We start from the raw sequence: 21292 nt of genomic DNA on the forward strand, positions 1-21292 counted from the left end.
TCTCCTTTCTCAGCTTTCCGCAGAAGCGATCTTCAGACAGAATTTCATAAACATTGACAGGTTTCAGGCTGGCTTTGAATCCCAGAGCTGATGAGTGACCCGCAGAGCACGCAGGCTAGGTTCACAAGCCCTGCAATGGGCACAGCTTCACCAAAGTCATTGGGACCTGCACACATTACAGGAACCTTCCATAAATGGAACAGAGCTTCTCCATTTGCACCAGAAATGACTGCAAATTACTGCCAGCAACATTGCATCAACTTATCTCGACTGTTGCATGCTTCTAAAGAAAAAAAATTAAAAGCACAGATAAAAAGCTTAGAAGATGCTGCCATTTTGGATTTCAGGTAAGATTTTAAATGGAGGGCCACTTAAAAAAGGCCCTGTGACTTCCACTACGAGCTGGACAAACTGCAAGCAAGGACAGGACTGAGCAAAGGAGACTGTATCCTAGTACCGCAGAACATGAGGTGAGACACAGCAAACATAACCCACAGTTCCCATTTGGGTGTTGAAAAGTGTAAAAGCAGTGTTGGAGACGTCCTATTCTTGCCAGACATGAATGCTGCAATCAAAGATAAAGTATCCTGCTGTGAAGTCTGCAGTAAGTACAGGGAGCAGAATGTAACCGAGACCACTTACACAACATGACACTCCGACTGCCCTTGGTACAAGGTTGCAAGAGGCCTTTCTGGATGAACAAGGAGGAATCATTTCTCATTACTGACTATAACTAAAATTTTTAGATACTACCCTATTACAAGACATTGCTAATTGCTGTTTGCTCAAGCTAATACAGTCAAAACAGACAGCTCGTGATACATAAGTTACTTGTTTGGGCAATTTGAAACAGTATATTCAGAAAGTGCAGTGCACTGTTCTGACTTTTCCAAAAGAGACTCAAGCGTGCTAGCAGAAAAATCAGCAAGATGCTCTGAAAAAGATTTAAAAATCAGAAGAGATGGAAGGTATCTGATGGTAGCCCACAAAACTCGCAGTGCTTCAATCTGGCTGTGAGCTCTCTAGTTTAGAAGCTGAGGCCAAAAGGTGTGAGTCTCATGATCCACGCACAAGCAAGAGGGCTGAACTCAAACGTGGTCACGAGAAGAAGCAGTAAGGCCTTAGCATAAATAAGTAAGTACATTTAAACCCAACCAACTTCCCACACCTTCGCTATCAAAATGAAGGGGAAAAAATCCAATACTTCACTATGCAAACCTAACAACCCAGGCTACTCTCCAAAGCGGAGCTCCATGTTTTCATCTGGCCACACACAACACATAACCCAGTTGATGCAGACTGCAGCCTTTTCGCTTCTTGCTTTAAAATTCAAATATTCATCAACATCGCCTTCCCTATTTTTTTTTTTAAACAAAATGTCCATCTTGTGACTTTTTAATTCCATAAAGTGTCAAAAGGCTTCCAGACCTCCCAACAGCCTTTAAAGACAGAGACAAGTATGTATTAGCCCATGATACACGCAGGGAAAGGTTAATGGCTAATAACAGCCTTCTTTCCCTTTTCCAGCTCGTGGCTCTACTCCCTGTGCCCAGCCATGGTCACTGCAACTTTCATGCTCAGGATTCCTCCAGCTGTTGAGCTGTACATCTCTCCTGCACGCTTCCACACAAGCACCAGCCCTAGCTCACATCTCCCACTGCCAAATAAGTTGTTCACTAGAGAAATTGTCCACCAGTCACTAGCTTTCACTCTCTTCTGATTAGACACAACAGAACTACTTCTCGGTTTATCTGCCACCTGTAATTTTGTATCCGTATTGAGAGCTTCTGGGGGCATGGCCACTTTTTGTTCTATTTGCACAATACCTCCCATAATAGTTTCCAGTGATAACTGAAATAGTGAAGAAGAAACTTTCATATCATTAAAGAGAATCATTTCCTCTTTCTGCCAATGACTAAGTGCTAATATCTGCCACACTAATCTGTGGATTATGCTTCCTCTCTATAACCACAGTGATCCAATGGAATAATTAAAATTGATCGGTGCAACTGTTTCAACATTAGATGCAGACCTTCAAATCAGAAACTGAACAGCTACAGGGATTACTTGAAAGCAGGTGTAAGTATCACTGCCCTTGCCTGTAGGTACTGCAAGTGGTGAGACAGAAGATGATGGTCTGATTCACAGCGTGGTAGGAGTACTCCAACATGTTCCAGTAGGCTTCTCTACAAAGCCACCATAACTGAAATGAATTTGAAAATGTGTTCCTCGGGAAGCCTATAGTAAAAGAGAAAGGGAAGGGACTATACTGCTTTTCCAAAGCACGCTAGTATCACTTGACAATTTTTTGTCACATTGATTCAAACTCACTTTTACCCCTGAGAAGCATAAGAATTCATCAGCTTTCCCTGTCTGATTCCTGCTGTCAAACACATCAGGAAGCATGTACCTCTCCATAATTCAAATTCTTTCCTGCCCACCTTAATTGTATGTCTCTTTTCTAGATGTAACATAGTAGGAATGGGCTGTCTCAAAGGGAGATTTCCTCTAGATGTCCTTATATGGAAGGTATACACGATCACTGAAGGATAAGTCCTATGCATAATCCTTCTGTCATCAATTTATTTTATGTCCCCATGCTTCATGACAGCCATTTTGATTGCCTTCTCTACAGGGAATACAGCCATGAACTTCCTTAGACTCAGCAAAGAATGAAAGGAAATGTGTTCCTCGAAGTATAAGTAATTCCAGCTGTTTCAGGAGAAAGGAAAATGGTAAATTCACGCTCCTCAGAGGCAACAAAACAAATCCTGATTTAGCTGATTGTTTTAACATAGGATTTTAAGACAGTTTTCCATTTCTGCAGAAGCCAGATAAGATCTCCCATATTTCTGTTTACCTTTAACAACTTCCAGTCAGCCGATAAGTACATCTGTCATTAACAAGAGGTTGGCGTAATAAATGGTAACTGCTGGAAAGAGTAGGTGTTCATCCCCATACTTCAAGTTTCACAAAGCTCTAAGAGACTGCATATGCTAGAATTAAAACACACGGAGCTTTTTGATTACTTTGACTTTGTCCCCAGAGTTATACTGAAGGTATCTGGGCCTCCACGTTACCTGAGGTACATCTACAGGGATTAGAGCTCCGCAGCTTTGCATCTGCACCCTTTTAAGTCCAAATGTCACACACTGCTAGGGAGTGTCTTAAAAATGCCTAAAATTGGAACAGCAGCACCGGAGTCCTTCAGCATAGCAGCTTTCTGAATCTTCCTCACTACAAGATGCTGTGTCATCCAGTGAGAAGTGTAAACATCAATAGAGATTTATTTAAGAAAAAAGAAAAGCAATGTCTTTGCAATACCTAAGTACCACAAAATATTGTAGAAAAAAAAGAAAAAGAGAGAGAGAAGAATGAAGAGAGAAGGAAGACAAGCCAACTATAGGGAGGAAAGATGCTCTTATCCTAATACATTGGAGATTTCTGAAAAGAGTTCACAACTAAGTGGTGTGAAAACATGTCAAGGTCATAGAACTCAAGGCCTGTGTCTGCTAACTAAGTGTTACTTACCCTTCTGACCTTTAACGCCTGTTCAGCCAGCTTCCTAAGGACTTGGAAAAGCATGTCCTTTATACTAGATGATCGATACTTTGGGTTGCAATCTCATTGCTCATAGTGCAATCAGGAAGCTGTCCCCTTGCCATGCTTCCCCATTTAAGCAAACCAAACAGGAAACATGTCAGCTGCACTGTAGGCATCTGGATACCTCACAATAAAGTTTTACATCTGTGCAGGAGGTTCTAAGCTTGTTAATATCCATACAGAGCAAATACGGTAGAGAAGGAGGTGCAGATGTGTGTGGTGGTGAGGAGGCTATATAGCTCTGCCATTAGTTTACTTGAATGTCAAAGCTCAACAGAAATAAAAATAATAAGGGTATGAAGCAAAACATTGTTCCATTCTTTTCATATTTTCACCCAGCATTTCAGAATATATAAAATGGAGATTTCTCCTATTTAAAAAGAAGAAACTTCCTAAGACATCTAATCCTACGAAAGCTTCCCAGGCTTATCATCATCCAAACAATTGCTCATTCAGTTAAAGTACTGCATATTTTAGAAACCTGACATTCATTGCTGTATCTTATTCCTTAAAGGTCTCAGCAAATCGAAAGCTGCAGTTCTAGGAGAAAAATATGTATAACACAAAACAAAAACACAACAAACCTGGAAGAAAAGGCACTGGTAGTTGTGTTTGAGAGATGCTACTCTTGTCGTCTCCTCCTCGTCCTTTTTAGACAGATTCAACCTTGAAAGAATCCCAACATTGCCTATTGCTGGCTGAAGTCCCTTTCTGTTAAAGTCAGAGAGAATCAGAACAAGGTTTGCAAAAACCTAAGAATAAAGCTAAAACAATCACCCAGCAAAAAGGGTAAAAGAAATTGCAAGCAAATAGTTGTATCAGTAAACTTGAAAAACATCATCTGCTGTCTTCACTTAATGTCAATAGTTACTGATGTCCACTCTAATAAATATCAGCCAGTAACTGGCTTTTCATCCTCTCTATGCATGCCATCCCTCCCCCTCAACACGCACACACTACTGCAATGAAAATGAACTCTGCAAATAAATTGCAGGCCGGTGTACTGGCAAATCTCAACAGATTTCCATAGAGTGCTGGCAATTTATATGGATGGCTCAGTAAAGAAGTTACTCTGGTCAATGAATTGGTTTGTTTATGAGTAAAATGCAGTAGTAACTACGAACTCAAGTGCTGTTTGATTGTTCCTTATTTACAAACTCCGGTTTAGCAAGGCTTACACTGTAGTTACACTGGATTAAAACTGATTCTGTGGTCCAACTTAGATACTCATTAAGTAACTTAAGTAACACATTTTACTAATAAACCGCAATACTGAACCCTACCTCTGTTTCTCTAACTCCTTCCAAAAAAATCCATAAATATACATACACTGTTTATATGCCTAAAGGCCAAGTGAATATACTTAGTGTTAGTCGAAATAAAACAGTTGAGCGCCGCTGAAATCTCACTGAAGTAGCCTAGCAAAAGGCCTGAGGAACAGAACACAATAAGTGTTCAAAAACATCTCACAATGTAATAATCAATGTGTAATATGAGCTAGGGGTTAGTTAAATAAAATGTGAAAGCTGTATTAATGAACCCTTTTGCTGTCCAACACAGCATTTCATTTTCTTTCATAGGCTGCATAATGCAGGGCCTAGGAATAAATTATAGATGAAACCTCCATCATATGTTTATAAATACACTAACATTAGCATTTTACTTCCTCATAAATCTGCACCAAACATTCAGGCGCGAGATAGAAAGCCCTGTAAAACAATGATATATTCTCTGCTTGCAAGACTTGCCTAGTGGCCCATTCATTTCTACCGCTGTTCTTCAAACATTACTTTCTTCGCTCATGCCCCCTCATTTAAAATCCATTTTAATTTAAAGATGTTCGATGCAGTCCTAGTGGTACATTTACTCATCCTGGTTATACATCATGGAGCAGGGAAAAGAAAATTGTTTAATCTAGAGATACGGTTCACTGTGGTCACCACTGAACAGTGGAGTAATTACCAGATCAGCTCCGCTAAAAATGCACTCAGGGTGTTCTGTGACCTATCATCTTCTAATCTGCATAGTGAAGTATAGCTTCATAACTATAAATTGCTGACTTAATTAAAACCAGGACCTTTCTGTCATTTAATTACAGGGAGAAAGGTTATTGCTTAAATGCAATTTTCCAAATGTGATTTCTTAACAGTTATTAACTGCTTCACCATCATTTATTGTTTCAGATTTTTCAATTTGAAAATAGTCTCTGTGACAGAAGTAATGACTTCATGAAAAACTCAATCTAGATGGAGCTGAGCAGACCCATTTGTTTCTCGTAAGTGGAGCAGACAGAAAACTTGAAAATGTCACAGGAGGATCCTGCGATTGTTCCACTTTACAGGAGTAATTAAAAACCAAGAGGTTGTATTAAAGGTGAAGAACAGAGGTTTATGACAATTTAAAGGTTTTTCCCCCTTACCAAAATATTGTTCTTGTGTTTTCAACTCTATTAGAGGAGCTACAGATTAAGAACCGTTGATTTACACTAATCCAACACACAATATCAGTAGCAATACACTAAAATGAGCCAGTTGGAAGTTTGCACGTTTTCAATCGACCTGCCGAGACTTTCATTTTGAAGAAAAATAAGTTCCGCGTATTTTCCCTGTGCACAGAAAGCATTTCACTTCCAGGAACTGTTGTTTTCATGAGGAGTAGAAGTGCATTTTAACTAAAATGGGAACAGCAGCTCAGGGTGTAAGACAGACCTCCTCATCCAGGAACGGACTTGATTCTACCAAACCACTTTTACACCACTCTGAGTCCAGAAAGAGAATAATCAGCATCAAGACCTCCCCGGCAGAGTACTGCATGCAAACCTATTTGAAGGACAAACCTGGCCATTATAATTTGGAGGAACAGCTAAAGCCTGAAAGGGCTCTTGCAGGGTACTGTAAATCCAAAGCAAGGCCAAAAAATAAAAATTAAAGGTGGAGAGAAGAAAACATGCTTCCTGTTGCCAGGACAACAATTTCTTGCTCCCAATAAGAATATATTTTTAAACTGAATTTTCCTTGCATTCCATTCTATGCAATTAACAGTCCTTCCAAAGCGTATGTGAATGCTAGGTGCAAGAGGTTTTGCAGACCAATGGAAGCTTCATTGTCCAAGAATCCCACAAGGTGACAAAAACCTTTCTACCAAGCAGTCACATAGTCCATTCCCTCTGCAGTGAGACTCTTGTGTAAAGCTTCACTGACAGGAACTTTAAGATACCCAAGTACCTAGCACTATGGAAGGCTGCACTAGAGATGGAAGTATTTTAAACGGTTTTGTGATCCCATAAGGTCATCATAAGACATGTGCCAACATCTCCTATCCCTGCAGTAACAACGGAATATTGCCCATTCAGAATTCATTTAGGATTTACCATTAACACAACACCAAAAATACGTTCAAATCATGTGTTACCTCTGTTCTAAATTGTATTACTAAACGGAATATCAGATTCTAACTTAAAAAAATAGATATTTTTAATTATGAGGACAATCATACTTTCAGTTAGTCACCAAACATATGTGGTGTCGGTTTTGTTCCCTGACTGGTAGACTTGCATAACTTAGCAATGGAATCAAAACCGTAAACAGACAACATATGTGCATGTACGATGTGCAGTTTGCTTTCAGCTAATGATCAAGCACTCTGGGTTACAGTTTGCCCTTGGCAAATATCTGTACTGGCATAGCTGGAATCCTTACATATTTACACTCAGTGCTGGCAGGGGAGTGGCAATATGGCACAGGAAACAGCACAAGTGAACATGAATTATCTATTTTAGGGCTCTCTGGGGATGGCCTCTGCAAGAATAAATCTACAGAGAAGGAAAAGGCAAGAATGAGAGAAAAAAAATGGAAGAACTTAGAGGAAAATGGGAAAGATAAATGCAGCCACTAGAGGATTGGGAAAGAACAGCGGATAACAGCCACGTTCCCTGGAATGAAAATGCAGCAGCTCTGAGCTGAAAGCACCGGGCATAGACTGTCTTGACAAGGACTCAAAAGCTGCAGTATCCTGTCAGGCCAAATCAACATCTTAGTGATACATACTGCAGCCTTACCTGTTTATTTAGAAACCATTGCCAGGTTCACGGAATTACACTGTAGGGTTATTAATTACATGATTTTTGTGACCTTTTCATTTCTCAGAAGAAAGCTTGAGATTGCTGAGAGATCTGTCAGAGTGCAGAATCATCTCCTAAAGAAAACAATGCACTTCCTTTAAAATGAAGCTAGAAATTACACCAGGAACATGCACTTCTCCAGTGCACTGGAGGTGCTTGGTAACAACTTTCCAGTCTCAGTTCTACACTCGAGTTTCATTCCTCTTTCATTCCCCCAAGCCTGCAGGTGCTCTGCAGATCAAGGAGGGAAAGGCAGGGCCTGACACTGCAGACTGCCTCCTGGATTGCAACCACACAAAGCTGCAGAAGAGATCCCTGCTATCACATCCATGCCGGGCGTTAGTTTTCATAAAGCCCTTACATTTGAACAGGATCCACAGGGAATAGACATTCTCTAAAAGAGTCTAAAGAGCACTTGAAAAATATATATTGATGGGTGTCTTTTGTCTCCAACCTTTCTCAAATGCTTTTCTAGTTTGGATGCCCCTGTAGATGGGACTAATCTGACAGTCAGAGATGGAGTTCTCAATAGCAGAGGACAGGTCCTCTCCACAGAAGAGAGAATTCTCCAGACTTTGATCAATCTTCCCCAAGTTTAATTAAAATTAAAGAAGAATTACAATTTAGTGAATTCTTGGTGGCATTTTCCATTTCCCCTTGCAGCCACTGAGACTCACAAAGCAACAGGACGCCTATCACAGCTCAGGGACTCAAGGAAGTGCACTGAGAGCAGGAACAGATGCTTTACAAATACTCAAAGACTAAATTCAGTTCAACTCTCTAATGTCAAAGCCACTTTTTAACACCTGACAGATTCTTACAGGTTTCTGTAAAGCAGTGAACTCCAAAACACTAATGGATGCCTATAGGTCAGTTATACTGGTCCTGTAGCCTTGGCTATGCTGGGGACCCGTTATCTGCTCTGAAGCACATTACTCGCATTCACCCCATTAGAAACTTGCAGTGTTGTTTCCCAAACAGAATTGGCTTGACCATGTGAAACAAGAGCTGTCAGCAGTGAGGTCTGCCCAAGCATGTACTTACAAATCTGCACGTCGTGCTGGCTCACGAGCTTTACACATTTCTCTACAAATACAGAAACATAGAGAAGCAACACATGGTTTGCAAACCACAACATTATACCGGGACATAATGGCCACACAGGTTAATAGCCTGAAAATATAGAATGAGCTTTTCTTGTAATTCCCTATAGTTTGTTCACTTGATTAATTGAGCCCATTCAATTTCCATTTAAGACTATTAAGAAGTCTGCAGCTCTAGCTATTTTTGTCTGTGAGATTTAGCTTGGAGATTTCAGAAGCTTAACATTCTAGCTGCATGTCACTGCCACCATTGTCTCTTGTCACAATTCTAATTCTATGTTCTGATAATAAAATTTCATTAGTGTCTGCACATCCTTTGCCTTACCTTTGAAGTACTGTCTTGTGCTGAAACGATTAGCAGTACTTTACGTCATATCACTTGACTGTTTGACAGCCATTGTGAGTGAGCTAAACAGAGAGAAATTAAAATTTCTGACAATTTCCATTACATCTAAATTGCTGAGAAATTAAGGGATATTTACTTTTACAAATATTAAAGGTTGTTTAAAATGTAAACTGACTTCATTTTATTAGTAGATTTCACAATGTGCTAATTCAAAATGACTACATGGCCTTATGTGAATAAATTACCAACTCATTTTCCAAAAGCGAAGGACATTTCCTCCAGGCTGCTTTTTGACTGTTTGTGTCAGTAGAAAAAGAAAACAAAAAAACTTATGAATATTTCAGAACAGGAGATGTTCCTTGGTGCCTGTACTCCTTGTTTCATCTCAACAGAATAATTAGATTTATTCCTGTATGATATGATTTTATAACTATTTTTTAAAAAGCATGCTATGAGGCACTGATGATAACTTATCTTGGAGAAGATCCTCCTTGATAAATACATCTTGATTCCTTCCAGTCCAGATGGTCACAATCTACGTGCCCATTCACACAGCAATTCGAGATTCCCTGATTCCCTTTAAAATTAACTTAGATTTTTCTATTCCTCTTTGCCTCTCCACAAGAACCTCCCTGCTCTAAGAGGTATGCATATGTATACATGATGAATTTTGCAAAGTAGTAGCTTTGTTGTCTCTAAATGATGTGGTCTTTCCCCTTGAATTCAAGGCCTTGCTGTAGGCCACCAAACTGAACTATCTAAGCTGTGACTTCAGGTCACAAGACGGAAAATTTACACATTTGGTCTCACAATTTCTTCCATGATTTTGTGCTTCCTCAGCAAGAAGTGGCCCTTACCACTGCAACCTGAACTCCCCAAACAATTGGGCAAAAGAGATCGTAAGAAGCTTAGCACACCTGCATGGGCTCGTTGGGCATCACCAGGTGCATCCCATTTCAGATACAAACACACTGCTGACCTCTGGTTTGCTTTTTAACCACCCAGCTCAGCTCTTTAGCTAATTTAAAAACAGAGTTGGCACAGCTGTGTGTAGAAGTTCCAGGCCGGGAATTAGCACAGTTAACAAGTCATGACTTTCTGCATCTCAGCTCATGTGTTACAGGAGGGCCAGGCTCTCCTATACACTACAGACTGCAGCCAAGAAAATCTGGTCATGCCTCCTCAGCTCTAAAACTTTCCCATTCACTTCCCTAGATTCTCTTCCATACTAACTTTCTTCCCAAGTCCACCATTTATTAGATTTTCTATCTTGAATTCTTTCCAAGACTTTCTCAGCGTCTAATCCCAACTTTCTTCACAAACTTTTTCTAAAGGTGTCTGCACAAGGCACAAAGACGAACACGACTCCTAAATGTCCTAAGTTTTTGCCTTGTAGGTACCTCTTTTATAGACTCCATTGTAGGCAGCATTCACGTGACCATTCTAGGATGAAACCCCGCATGGCTGTTCATAGCTTGCTGGCATGTTGAATGCAGCTTATTCCATGAAGTCTGGCACCCATAAAACGGGTATAATAGTTACCTACCACATAGGATGTTGTAAGGCTTAATTTATTACTGCTGTAAAGCAGCTGAGATCTTTAGAAGAAGGGTGTTACGAAAACATAAAGCGCTATTGCCATAAAACATGTCTGCCTGAAAGCTCTCTTATATCACTGGTCTGCTTGAAACACAAAGAAGGATGCAAGGAATCAGTGTCTTACTGGGCATTTTCCATTAAGAAAAAAAGTACTGCTTTAATTTATTTGGTGTCAGCATACATATTCTAAGACGCTAGGCGATGAAGGAGGAGGAAAACTAGAGAGCATGTCTACTGCATAAAGCATATGTGAATAAAAGATTACTAGGACACGGAAAAGCATACAAGCTATTTCTCATTGTCAGCTACACACACTTACCAAGAGAAAGAGATATGCAAATAAAGAACTTTAAAACTGTAACTCCTCCAGATTAAAGCTAATCATTATGAATAATGCAAATTGTGTGAGAAATACTGAAAGAGGATGTTAAAAAGGAGAAAGATTACAATATTCTTGATGACTTGTTTGTGGGGGAATGTTTTGTTTTGTGGGGATTTTTGAGAAACAAGAATCAAAGTAGGAAATGCAACCATATTCAGTGGCTGCCACCGAAGCTCACCATGCTCAAAATTCTTCTTTACATGCTTTGCTGAATCAGGACTTCAGCACATGAAATACACTTTGACCCTGACAGTGGTTCAAGTCTTTTCCTTAAAGTCAAAGACCATTTTGGTGGTTGTTCTATTTTTGGTTTTTTTTTTTTTTTTTTGGCCTTTATGCACCATCAAGCTCATGCACATTCTTTGTCAAAATATATCAATATAATAGGATTATAATAAATAGGGTTTTTTTAACAGTTCATTTAGGATTCCAAAACGATGAAGACTGCAAAATGCAAAGAAAAATCACACAGAATTTTTTAAGCAAACAAACTGTAACTACCCCTGAATTAATACCACCACTGAAAGAAAATTAAATTTAAGAGAAGTTTACGTGATCTAAAAGCAGCACACCGCAATATGCTAAAGCAGACTTATAACCACAAGCTATGTTAGGACTCACATCACATACAAGTTCCACATTTCAAATGCTCCTCTACTCTTTAAAATAGATATGAACTTACCGGATACTGACAAACGGCCAGTCTCTAAATGGGTAAAGAAAGATTTTTTCTTGTTCGCATTTGATTTACTTCTGCATTTTATGTCATGTTCAGCTTCCACTCACATGCTACTGAGTCAAAAATAGAGCTATTCCATGAGAAATGTTGATGCGTGGTATTTTTTATCTGCCCAGAAGACAACAAAGCATGTGACAGCACACATTTATTGAAAGACTTTCAGGGAGTTCACTAGAAATCCTCATATAGGTGCTCATAACTTGGCCCTACATTTTGACTCCAGGAATCAGAGGTTATAAATCTCAAAAAGACCTTTGAGACCCTGGGCTTCCCTCCAGCAAATCCCCGCACTATTCCTCCAGCAAATTCTGAGGAGCATCTCAACTTCCAGGAATATACTTAGATCAAACATCCAAACATCTTCCAACAGTATAAAAACAGAAATAAAACTGGCAGGTGCATCTATTGAAATGTCCTGGATCATAAAAATAATCAGCCACTTAATTGAAGTGATTGGAAGTCAAAAAGATAATCTAAATATATGCAGCTGTTCTGTGAAATCTGCTACGTTGCTAGATTCCCAAAAAGTTTGCCTGCAATAACATCTAAAATCAAATATCACAAAATGTGCTTCGCTTTAAATTCTTATGAAGTTTAACACTGTCTTTTTATCTTAGAATACAACTACAGGAGCAAATAACTGCAAGGGCAGCTTAGGCAAATTCGTACTTCACTGAGCAGCTGCACAGTAACCTGTGCGTGTTCACACCTTCCCTCACAGGGATAAGGGGTTACCTACCCCTTACCACCAGCATATATTCTGCATTTGTTTCATGTGGACTAAAGAAGGAGCCTAACAAATCTAAGTATCCCACTCTAATTGACTTTAGTCTGGGAAATTTCTGTCTTAACAGAACAGTCTCACTGATTGCATGGTAGCAAATGGAAGATTGTCACTTGCTGTAAAGTGCTTGCTTTTTACAGTGAAGAGCATGAAGTGCACCAGCAACGTTAACCTCCTGGAAACACACAATATTTAAATTACACTGCTCAGAGCGCAGTAATTGAGCCAAACAGACATAACTCCAGATCCACTGAGCTTGCAACACAGCAAATGCTGCCATCAATCCGTCTGAAGTGCCTCAAGGATGGTTCGTATGCATAGAACATTGTGTATTTTTTTCAACGCTAGTAGTGAATGCAATAAACTAATCCCCTTATTTTACTTTATTTTTTACAAACATTATCTCAGCCACGTACCTTGGGTGTGTTCAGAATGTTGGCTAACTCAGAGCTTTCCCACACGCTCAGAAAAGCCCTGAGTAAAGAATAGAGAACCTCTATGTTCTTTGCCCTGTTCCTGAGTGAGCAGACAGACATGAGCCCCTGCATCTTTTAAACTACTACAAAGATTCTATCTTTGAGCAGTTTATGAAGATTTGCCACATTATTAACAAGCATTTAAAAAAAAAGTGATTACCCAATCACTCTTGAGTCCCTTATTTGTTTATGATCCATACCTTATGTCAGGAACAAAACTTTCCAGTGACCTTTAGGATGTTCACATCATTCCAAGGTCCAGATTCCTGTTCACCAATTTTTCCTTCATCATTTGCAAAAACAAGTATTAGAAAGGATGACCCATTTACCTACAGAATTCCTCAGGAGGAACGTGCCTTCATTCCTGTTTTAATTTTCTGAACATCCGAAGCTACTTTGCAGTCACATATGACTATTAAAGACACCAGAACGCTTAGTTGCCACACAGATGTCATCACCAGATGTCTCAGCCTGGGTGCTGCTGGCTTCCAGGATAAATGAGTACTAATATTCTTAGAAAGGAAGGACTGCCTTGCCTGTATGGTAAAGCAAGGACACATCTTTACTTGTTACATGCCACCCCAATGACTCTCGCATTTAATGTAAGAAAACAAATAAGGCAGACTCCAGCTCCTTGGTATCTTGCAGAAAAATACAATACATCTAATATATCTAAGGAGATATTTCAAAAGGCAACAAGAATTGCAGCAACTGCACTGAATGCTCCTTTACTTTGTACACCATACACTGAGTTTCTGGAATCACTGCAATTTGTGGCAGTCATGACATTTTAAGTTCTTGCAGGGTAAGGTGTAACCTCAGCGGAGTGCCAGCACATGGTATGTGAACCACTGTTGTGCCTCCTTTGTCTTCAAAGCAAGGCATATTCACCCCTTCTGAGACTATCAAAAGTGCTGTGCTTTCCCTGCTGGGTTACACGGGCACAAAGCAGATGAGGCAGAGACAGAAGCAAACGCATTTACTCATCTAAGAAATCCAAGCATTCCCTTAAAAATTAAGGCCTAAACTATCTTTAGAAGGAAAACGTATTACACTTCTGAATAAAATAAGCATCTCTGCTATCCGTTAAGAATCTGTCATTAAGCATTTTTGGTTTTATTAGTTTTTAAAACCTTGCTTCACTAACACAGCTCTCAATATGAAGGAAATGAGTAGACGCTCAGCACTGTCTATTAGCTGTCCTATCAGCCTATCAATATAATATGCAAAGGCTTAATAACTTTTTTTTTTTAAGTTTTATAAATCCAGCTGTGAAATGCATGCAATATCACAAAGAGTTTCACCGTATCAACAGAAACTAGTTTTTATGGCTTTCTGACCTCATCTCAGAAGCAATGCCCATCTCGAATAATACCACAACTTGAATTCCATTCACTTTAGTAACATAGGGAATTAAATCAACTATGCTGAGGTTCCACACTATCCTCAACTAAATAACACCTTTTCACTGTACTTCCATCTGCATAAATCATACCCTATAAGCAAACATAACAGCACATACATTCATACACTCTTAAATTCACATTTCTAAAGGAGGAGCCTAAAGAATCATCAAAAATAAAGTGTTTGGAACCTCATCTCAGACACCATTTCTGCTGTTTTGTGTCCCTCTCTAATCCCAAATTCAATATAAAGTGTCACTCTACAGACTAGCGTGCTGTTTGAAAAGAAGGCACTTTGGAAGGCGTTGATTGTTTTAACTGCAGGTTATTTTTTCTAGGGGAAGAAAAGCTGATGGGCCAGATTCTGATTCAGCAACATCCACAGTCACTTTGGATGAAATAGGACTGTTTCTGAAAACATGGTGAGCTACCATGCAGAATTTGACCCTGAATAGTAGAAATGACATTTAAAAAAGCCTTAAAACTAAAGACATAAAAGTCTTTTTCTTCTCCAAAAGCACGCTGATTTCAAATGAATTCTCCTGTGTAAATAAGCCTTATTCCTGATTATTGTGCTCATCTCATACTCGTAAAAGCGGTGATTCAATTTAAGAAAAAGTCTCTTAATACATCATTTAACGGCCTATCTTTTTTACAAGTATTGAACAATAAAAAAGTCTCATACCAATTTGCTTTTGTATTTTAGGCAGTGTGTTTATGGCGTTCTCATTTCTACAGGGAAAAAAACACCCTACATAAAGTCACTCTCCTCTGATCAGTTTAAAACCAACTCAGAAACCCTAATTATACCTTTGCCTTTGTTTCAGATTGACAGAGAGCTCTTGAAATCGAATGCTAGTAAAAGCAAAAGATTCTGGTTGTTATTATCAAGCACTGAAATTGTGTGTAAATTTACTTAGTGCTTTACAAGCAGAGATAAGAGACACTTCCTACTCTAAAGAGCTTAGAATCAACATAAAGCACGACAGACACAAGGACCACAAAGAATGCGGTTTTAGGAGGAGAATGCAACGATAGGAGAGTATGGTAACAGACAGAGAGGGTAATCGAAAGTAACCCACGTATCAGACTGCGTTAAAAGACAAAGCCGCTTCTTTCCTATCCAACAGCAGGTGGGGCTACTGCAGTACCAACCTTTGCTAAGGGACCGCTGCAAGCTGCACAGGCGCTTCAGCCTTGCAGGGGCCCTCAGAAATGGGCAACCCTTGCATTTCACACTTGGGTGTGAGAAAAATGAAAGCCTCACATTTAGAAGACCGGTACGGATGATGTGATTTTCAAATCAATTCTTTTCTCATTCCTGTTGGCTTCTGCAAAGTTTGCAAAAAACCCAGAATGCTTTTACATGTGTGACTAAACCACAGACTCTGAAAGATACAGCTCCCAAACCAGGATCAGCAAAGCTCCACTGGCTTGTGGAGCAAAGTTAGAGGAGCACACCTGAGTGACTCCTAAAGATCTGTACCACCTCTCATTTAGAGCACACGCTGCGCATCAAAGCTAGCTATTTGTAATACAAGTGTCACCTTCACATGCAGTTTGTTCACATTACCTTATCAGAGTTGATAGCATGTAGAAACGTAAAGATGTTTTTACGTTTTTATGTATTCTCTTTTACAGAGAATAAAAGAGAATACATAAAAAAAGAAAGCTTTGTTTGACAAAAGACAGATTATTTTCATGTCCAAAGATCCTGTTCTGCTGGACTGAATGGGGAGCAGAGTCTTTTTCCAGGACAGAGAATGGGCATAGGAAGGTGGTATTGGGTTTAGCATCCCAGCAGTTCCTGCAAGGATGACAGATGCAAGCTCTGGACAACACCAAGCTGAAACAGCTCCGTGAGGAGAAGTACCGGCTGGGGCTGCAGAGCCACCTGTGTTCTTTTAGATGTTCAGTTCAGCTCCGTGGACCTTTATTAGTATGACAGCTTACATAAGCCATGCCACAGGGTAAAACACGAGAGCTCCAGGGATCAGCCTGTGGCAGGTAACATCCATATATAACTGTTTGGGGTCTGAGGCCCAGCTTTCATGCTCTATTTCTACCACTTCTGAGTCAGTGGCACATTGCTCTGAAGTATGACACAGTCTCAGCCAGTGCTTTCTTCTTCAGTCAGGCATGCTGGGAGGGTACTAACAGTAGCGGTCATCTTTTTTTTTTGGCACGGGCTCATACTTCCAGCACTGGAGTGGGAGCAATACCTTACCCCTATCCTTCCACTGATTTGTCAGCCATAAGGTTGCTCTACACAGGAGCCAGTCTTCTTTTTTTTGCCCTCTCTTTCTATCTGTAGCTTCTTGGCATTGATTCCACCACATGCTGAAGATGTGTCTGAATGGATATTTATACTAACTTCACTGTTTACCTTTAGCTAGGACAGGTACATCCTATCCACTGCACCTTGGAACTCAGGACAAGCTGCAAAACCCACCCAAGAAGCAGAATAAACACTGTAGCAGTTAACTGGCTCGTTGCTAACTAACAACAGGCTCACCACACAATAGTTAACAGCCATCTCAGGTACCCCTGAGAGCATCAGTCGTTGCAGTGCCAAAATACCTTGAGGTATATGCACAAGGTCTCTGAAAACTTGATACGCTGGTTGATAGCCAGTGCTGGGGCATCCTCACTGCTACTATTACCTCAGCCAGTTAGATTAAGACCAGCCAACACGCTACAATCACACCTTCATTTTGCTGGATAGACCTGTGGAGATAAAGACAGTCTCCAATCAAAAGACAGTCCCTGATCACAGTAAGAGGGAGATGCATAAAAGACAGGTAATTTTTCTAGTGAACATAATAATTCCACTCTTGGAAGAGCACCATACAGAACCAAAAGATGTTAAAACAATTTTGGGGCTGCGGCCATATCTCAGGCACTACTGAAGTAGATTAAAGCTGCTTTCTAACAAATGCACAGCACGAGGCCCATGCTCTCTGCCAGCCAGCCAGAGCAGGACAGCAAAGGGGTAAAGGGAACAGGGGACATAAGGGGGCATGGTAGCAAGTTAAGGACTCTCCTGAATGTTTTTCCTTGGAGTGATACTACGCTTCCATCACCTCTGTGACGCTCTTTTGTGTAGGACCATGCATGGCTTCCTGACTACAACAGTTTTCTGGGCCGTGAGAGAGCAGGGTTTACCACTTAGATGGAAGAAATGGCACACAGGACAGTCAAACAAAGAAACAAACAGTTGGACTCACATTCAGAAGTAAAGTAGGCAAAAGAAAGCACTGCTCTTTATCCAGCAAGTTTTGTACTCCCTGTAAAACACCTGGCTCCAGCAGAGGCACCCTACAGGGGGAAAAGGAAGAGGCTCCTCCCTGAATGATGCTAAGTTCTGGAGGCAGAGCCTCAGATTTGCATACATCCCCTTTGGCTGGTCATCATCAGGCCACAGTCATGTTTATACCTGCTGTGTTGGCAATACTGACAGCACAGCACTTTCCTACTCTAAACCCACACCTCAAGCATGTTTACATGGCTGGCACACTGGTTTACAACCTACTGGCCAGCTCTGCTTAGCCCCGTGGTCTCAGAGGAAGGCTCTCAGCAAGCAGAAGCAAGGTGCCTGCGGTGGCTCATACACACAGAGAAGTCTCCTAGAAGGCAAACTTCCCACTGTTACAGCAAACATGTCCCCCTCCCAATACACGCTTGTTTTCTCACTGACCTGTATTACACTAGGACTGAAGTCCTTTGAAATCAAATGCTCTGATTCTGCCCGAAAACCAGTTTTGCACAAGACCAAGTTCTTCAGCGGGCTTAGTCTCAATTTGTACTTTGCTTGAGGGCAGAATCAGGCCTAAAATCTTTTGAGATGCAGCAATACTGAATGTGCCAATATTTTTTCAAAGAACATCATTCCTCATAGATGCCCACTCCTGACAAAGGAAGGGCACGGTCTTAAATGCAGTAATTAACAGGCAGCATTAAAACAAATGACATAAACATTAGTAATATGAAATCTTTAGTGAGCTTTTTGCATCTACTTGCAGACAGATTTTGTATTTCATGGAAGACGAAGCAGTGACTGTGTGGAAATTACTCTGATGTGGAATCCTAGAATGCATTAACGTACCATTCCAGAAGATGCGCAGGAATGACTGCTTTGCCAGGTATCTTGTAGTACTAAAATCAGTAACCTAATCATCCAGTGCAGCTGAACGGGATGTTTACACCCTCAGCACAGCCCAGGAGCTCTTACATGTTGTGATTTGAAACCTACAAGTCACATGTCTCACAGGAAGCCAAGACTCAGTGGCACAGAGCAACTCCCTCACTCCTATCAGATGAATGCCCGCCAAGCAGCACAGTTATACCACCTAGAATAACATGCCGTGCTTAGTCACTGCAGCAGTCCAGGCTGCAAAGCCAAACAACAGAACTCACGGGCCACTCTCTCCATCCAGCTTGGATACTGCTCTCTAGCTGTGCTGGACTGCAAGGATCCTTATTCACAGAAAGAATTACGCAGCATTCCTGCCTCAGGATACTAACTTTACATATGTCAACACAGGAAAGAGATTGCTGCCACTTATCTGCTGGGGAAATCCCTGCTGGGAAGGGTGAGCTGTGATTTGAGAACTAGCATAGCCAGCATCTGGACCTTTCCTTGCTGTGGTTGCCCTCACAGGGAAAAGTTGACTTTGGCTAGAGCACTGTGTGTTCTGGCTAACCCAGCTGGCAGAGGTACCCCCAGGACTGTTGGCAGTGCAAACCAGAGCAGCCTGAGGCCACGCTCCAGTATTCAGGAGGAAGGCTGGGGCAGAGACACCAAGTCCAGCACAGAGCTGAGCCTTCATTGCCCCCACAGGAGCCTGAGCCAGCTCTCAGTGAAGTTGGTGCCAAGCCTCCTGTAGCAAAGGGAATCCAGCTTGTTCAGAACAGCGTCTTCTGTACCACCGCCAAGCCCCACGGGATCTCAGGTCTGGTGTTATTCACTATGCTGGTGGCAGTACACGTTTATGGGATTTGTAGTAGAGGCTCTGCTTTGTTCATTCAAGAAAGTCAAGTTGGCTTAATCTTATTGTGTTAATAGATCTAAATATGGACATCAAGAACTTCAACATACGTAAGCACAATGAATATGAGTTTCTCATTCAATTTTGCACAGTACACGGTGAATTGCCAATGCAGTCCTTTCAGCTTACCAACATCTTTACTCTTTGCCTCACAAAGATTACGTTCCCCTCTCAGCAATTCACCCTCCTTCTAATACTTCCAAAACAGAGGAAAGGCTGAGACCCCTAGAGATGATGCCAAAGATCGAACGGATGGTCCTGAAAGCAGATGAATTGCAACAGCCAGTAAAGCAAGCAAACCATGCCAGCAGCGGTGCTCTCAAGAAAAGGAAGTACAGTTTCAGATCTGGCACCCACAGAAGCCGAACATTTACACACACAATGTGGATCTCTACAAGGCAACAGCAAATGTCTCCTTGGAAGGGATTTTTGCTACTTGGAGCTTTTTCAGGCTTTCTCTGTGCTGTGGTTCTTACAATTCCTTCACCCTTATGGTCATTTTGGAAAAACAAATTCACCGATGCTCAGGCTCTCACACTTACAGGACCCCAGGAAGCTGCATTTGAAAAGGCTGGAATGTCCTGGCTGATACTTTGTGGGGTTTTTTCCTTATAAAAACTGACTTTAATTTCCCTCTGAACCACACTAAGCACACATCAGAAACCAAAAGCATTTGTAAGGCTGAAATCTCAGCATCGAGCATTATTTAAATTTGTAGGGCTACTTAATGTTCATCACACACTTGAACCTAACAGTGCAAGTGATTTTCTATCAGAGCTTTTTTTTTTTTCTCCATTTTAACAAGGAAAAGTGCCCCTCCAAATATAAGCATTGCTTGTTATTTTGAGGCAGTGAGGCAAAGCATACAGCACATAGACCACATTTGGCTTGCTTAGCAGATGTCTACAGATCACTTGATGTTAATTTCAACATAAAAGCTATTATATTTCGGGCCTTGCCCTATTAGTTGTTAAATCATTATTTATGCTTGGCAGATAAATTCTAGCAGCCTTGAATAAAGCCCATCAACCCTACTAAACTAACCATATTTGACACAACAGTTTTCACTCATAGAAGGCCCTAGATGTAACGTTTGTTGCGTATATGATTCCATTTCACAGACTAAAAGGTAATCCCATATTTATATTTAAACATAAACTGCATATAATATGCATTCCAACGTTACTTCACAGGCAAGGAATTAACTTGTCTGGTTCACTGACATTTACAACTGTGTACAATAGCTAGTTTCAGTTCATAACTCAGTATATCTAAATAATCTCCTGCTCACTGGCACTAGTTAGTGTGTTTTCCTATAGAAGTTTTGGCACTATACTTGTGATCTGTTGCAAACAGGCATTCTGTGGCCTTGATGGCTATACAACAAAACAATAACTGGAATTGTATACTACCTTTAATTAATATATTTAAGCAATTAACCTTTCTTATATGAGCTCCATTTATACACGCTCAAAACCCCAATTGTTGTGCCCTGTTTTAGTTTTAAGCTCCAAACAGCCATCAGTTGATGCGTTGTTCTTTCAGAACATCTTTTAGGATAATTGCATTTGGGATCCTTAACAGACAAGTTAGAATTAGGAAAAAAAAAGATTTGGAATGTTCAACTGAGGACAGCTAATTCAAGATGCCTATTTCTGTTTCATCTGTCTCGTCAAAAGAGCACAACTT

General features: G+C 40.6%; 1 protein-coding gene across 22 annotated transcripts in view; it reads right to left on the bottom strand.

Moving 5' to 3' along the window:
* Positions 1-21292, bottom strand: part of WT1 (Wilms tumor 1) — a 244861-nt gene that overhangs the window by 67499 nt on the left and 156070 nt on the right. The window contains exon 16 of one of the 22 annotated variants that reach the window (XR_002440290.1): positions 4188-4314. The exons of the other annotated variants lie outside the window; for them this stretch is intronic. The gene's annotated coding sequence lies outside the window, so the exon portion shown is untranslated. The remainder of the gene's footprint in view (positions 1-4187; positions 4315-21292) is intronic. 22 annotated transcript variants of the gene reach the window in all.

Source organism: Numida meleagris, chromosome 6 (genome assembly GCF_002078875.1).
Source record: "Numida meleagris isolate 19003 breed g44 Domestic line chromosome 6, NumMel1.0, whole genome shotgun sequence".
NCBI lineage: Eukaryota > Metazoa > Chordata > Aves > Galliformes > Numididae > Numida > Numida meleagris.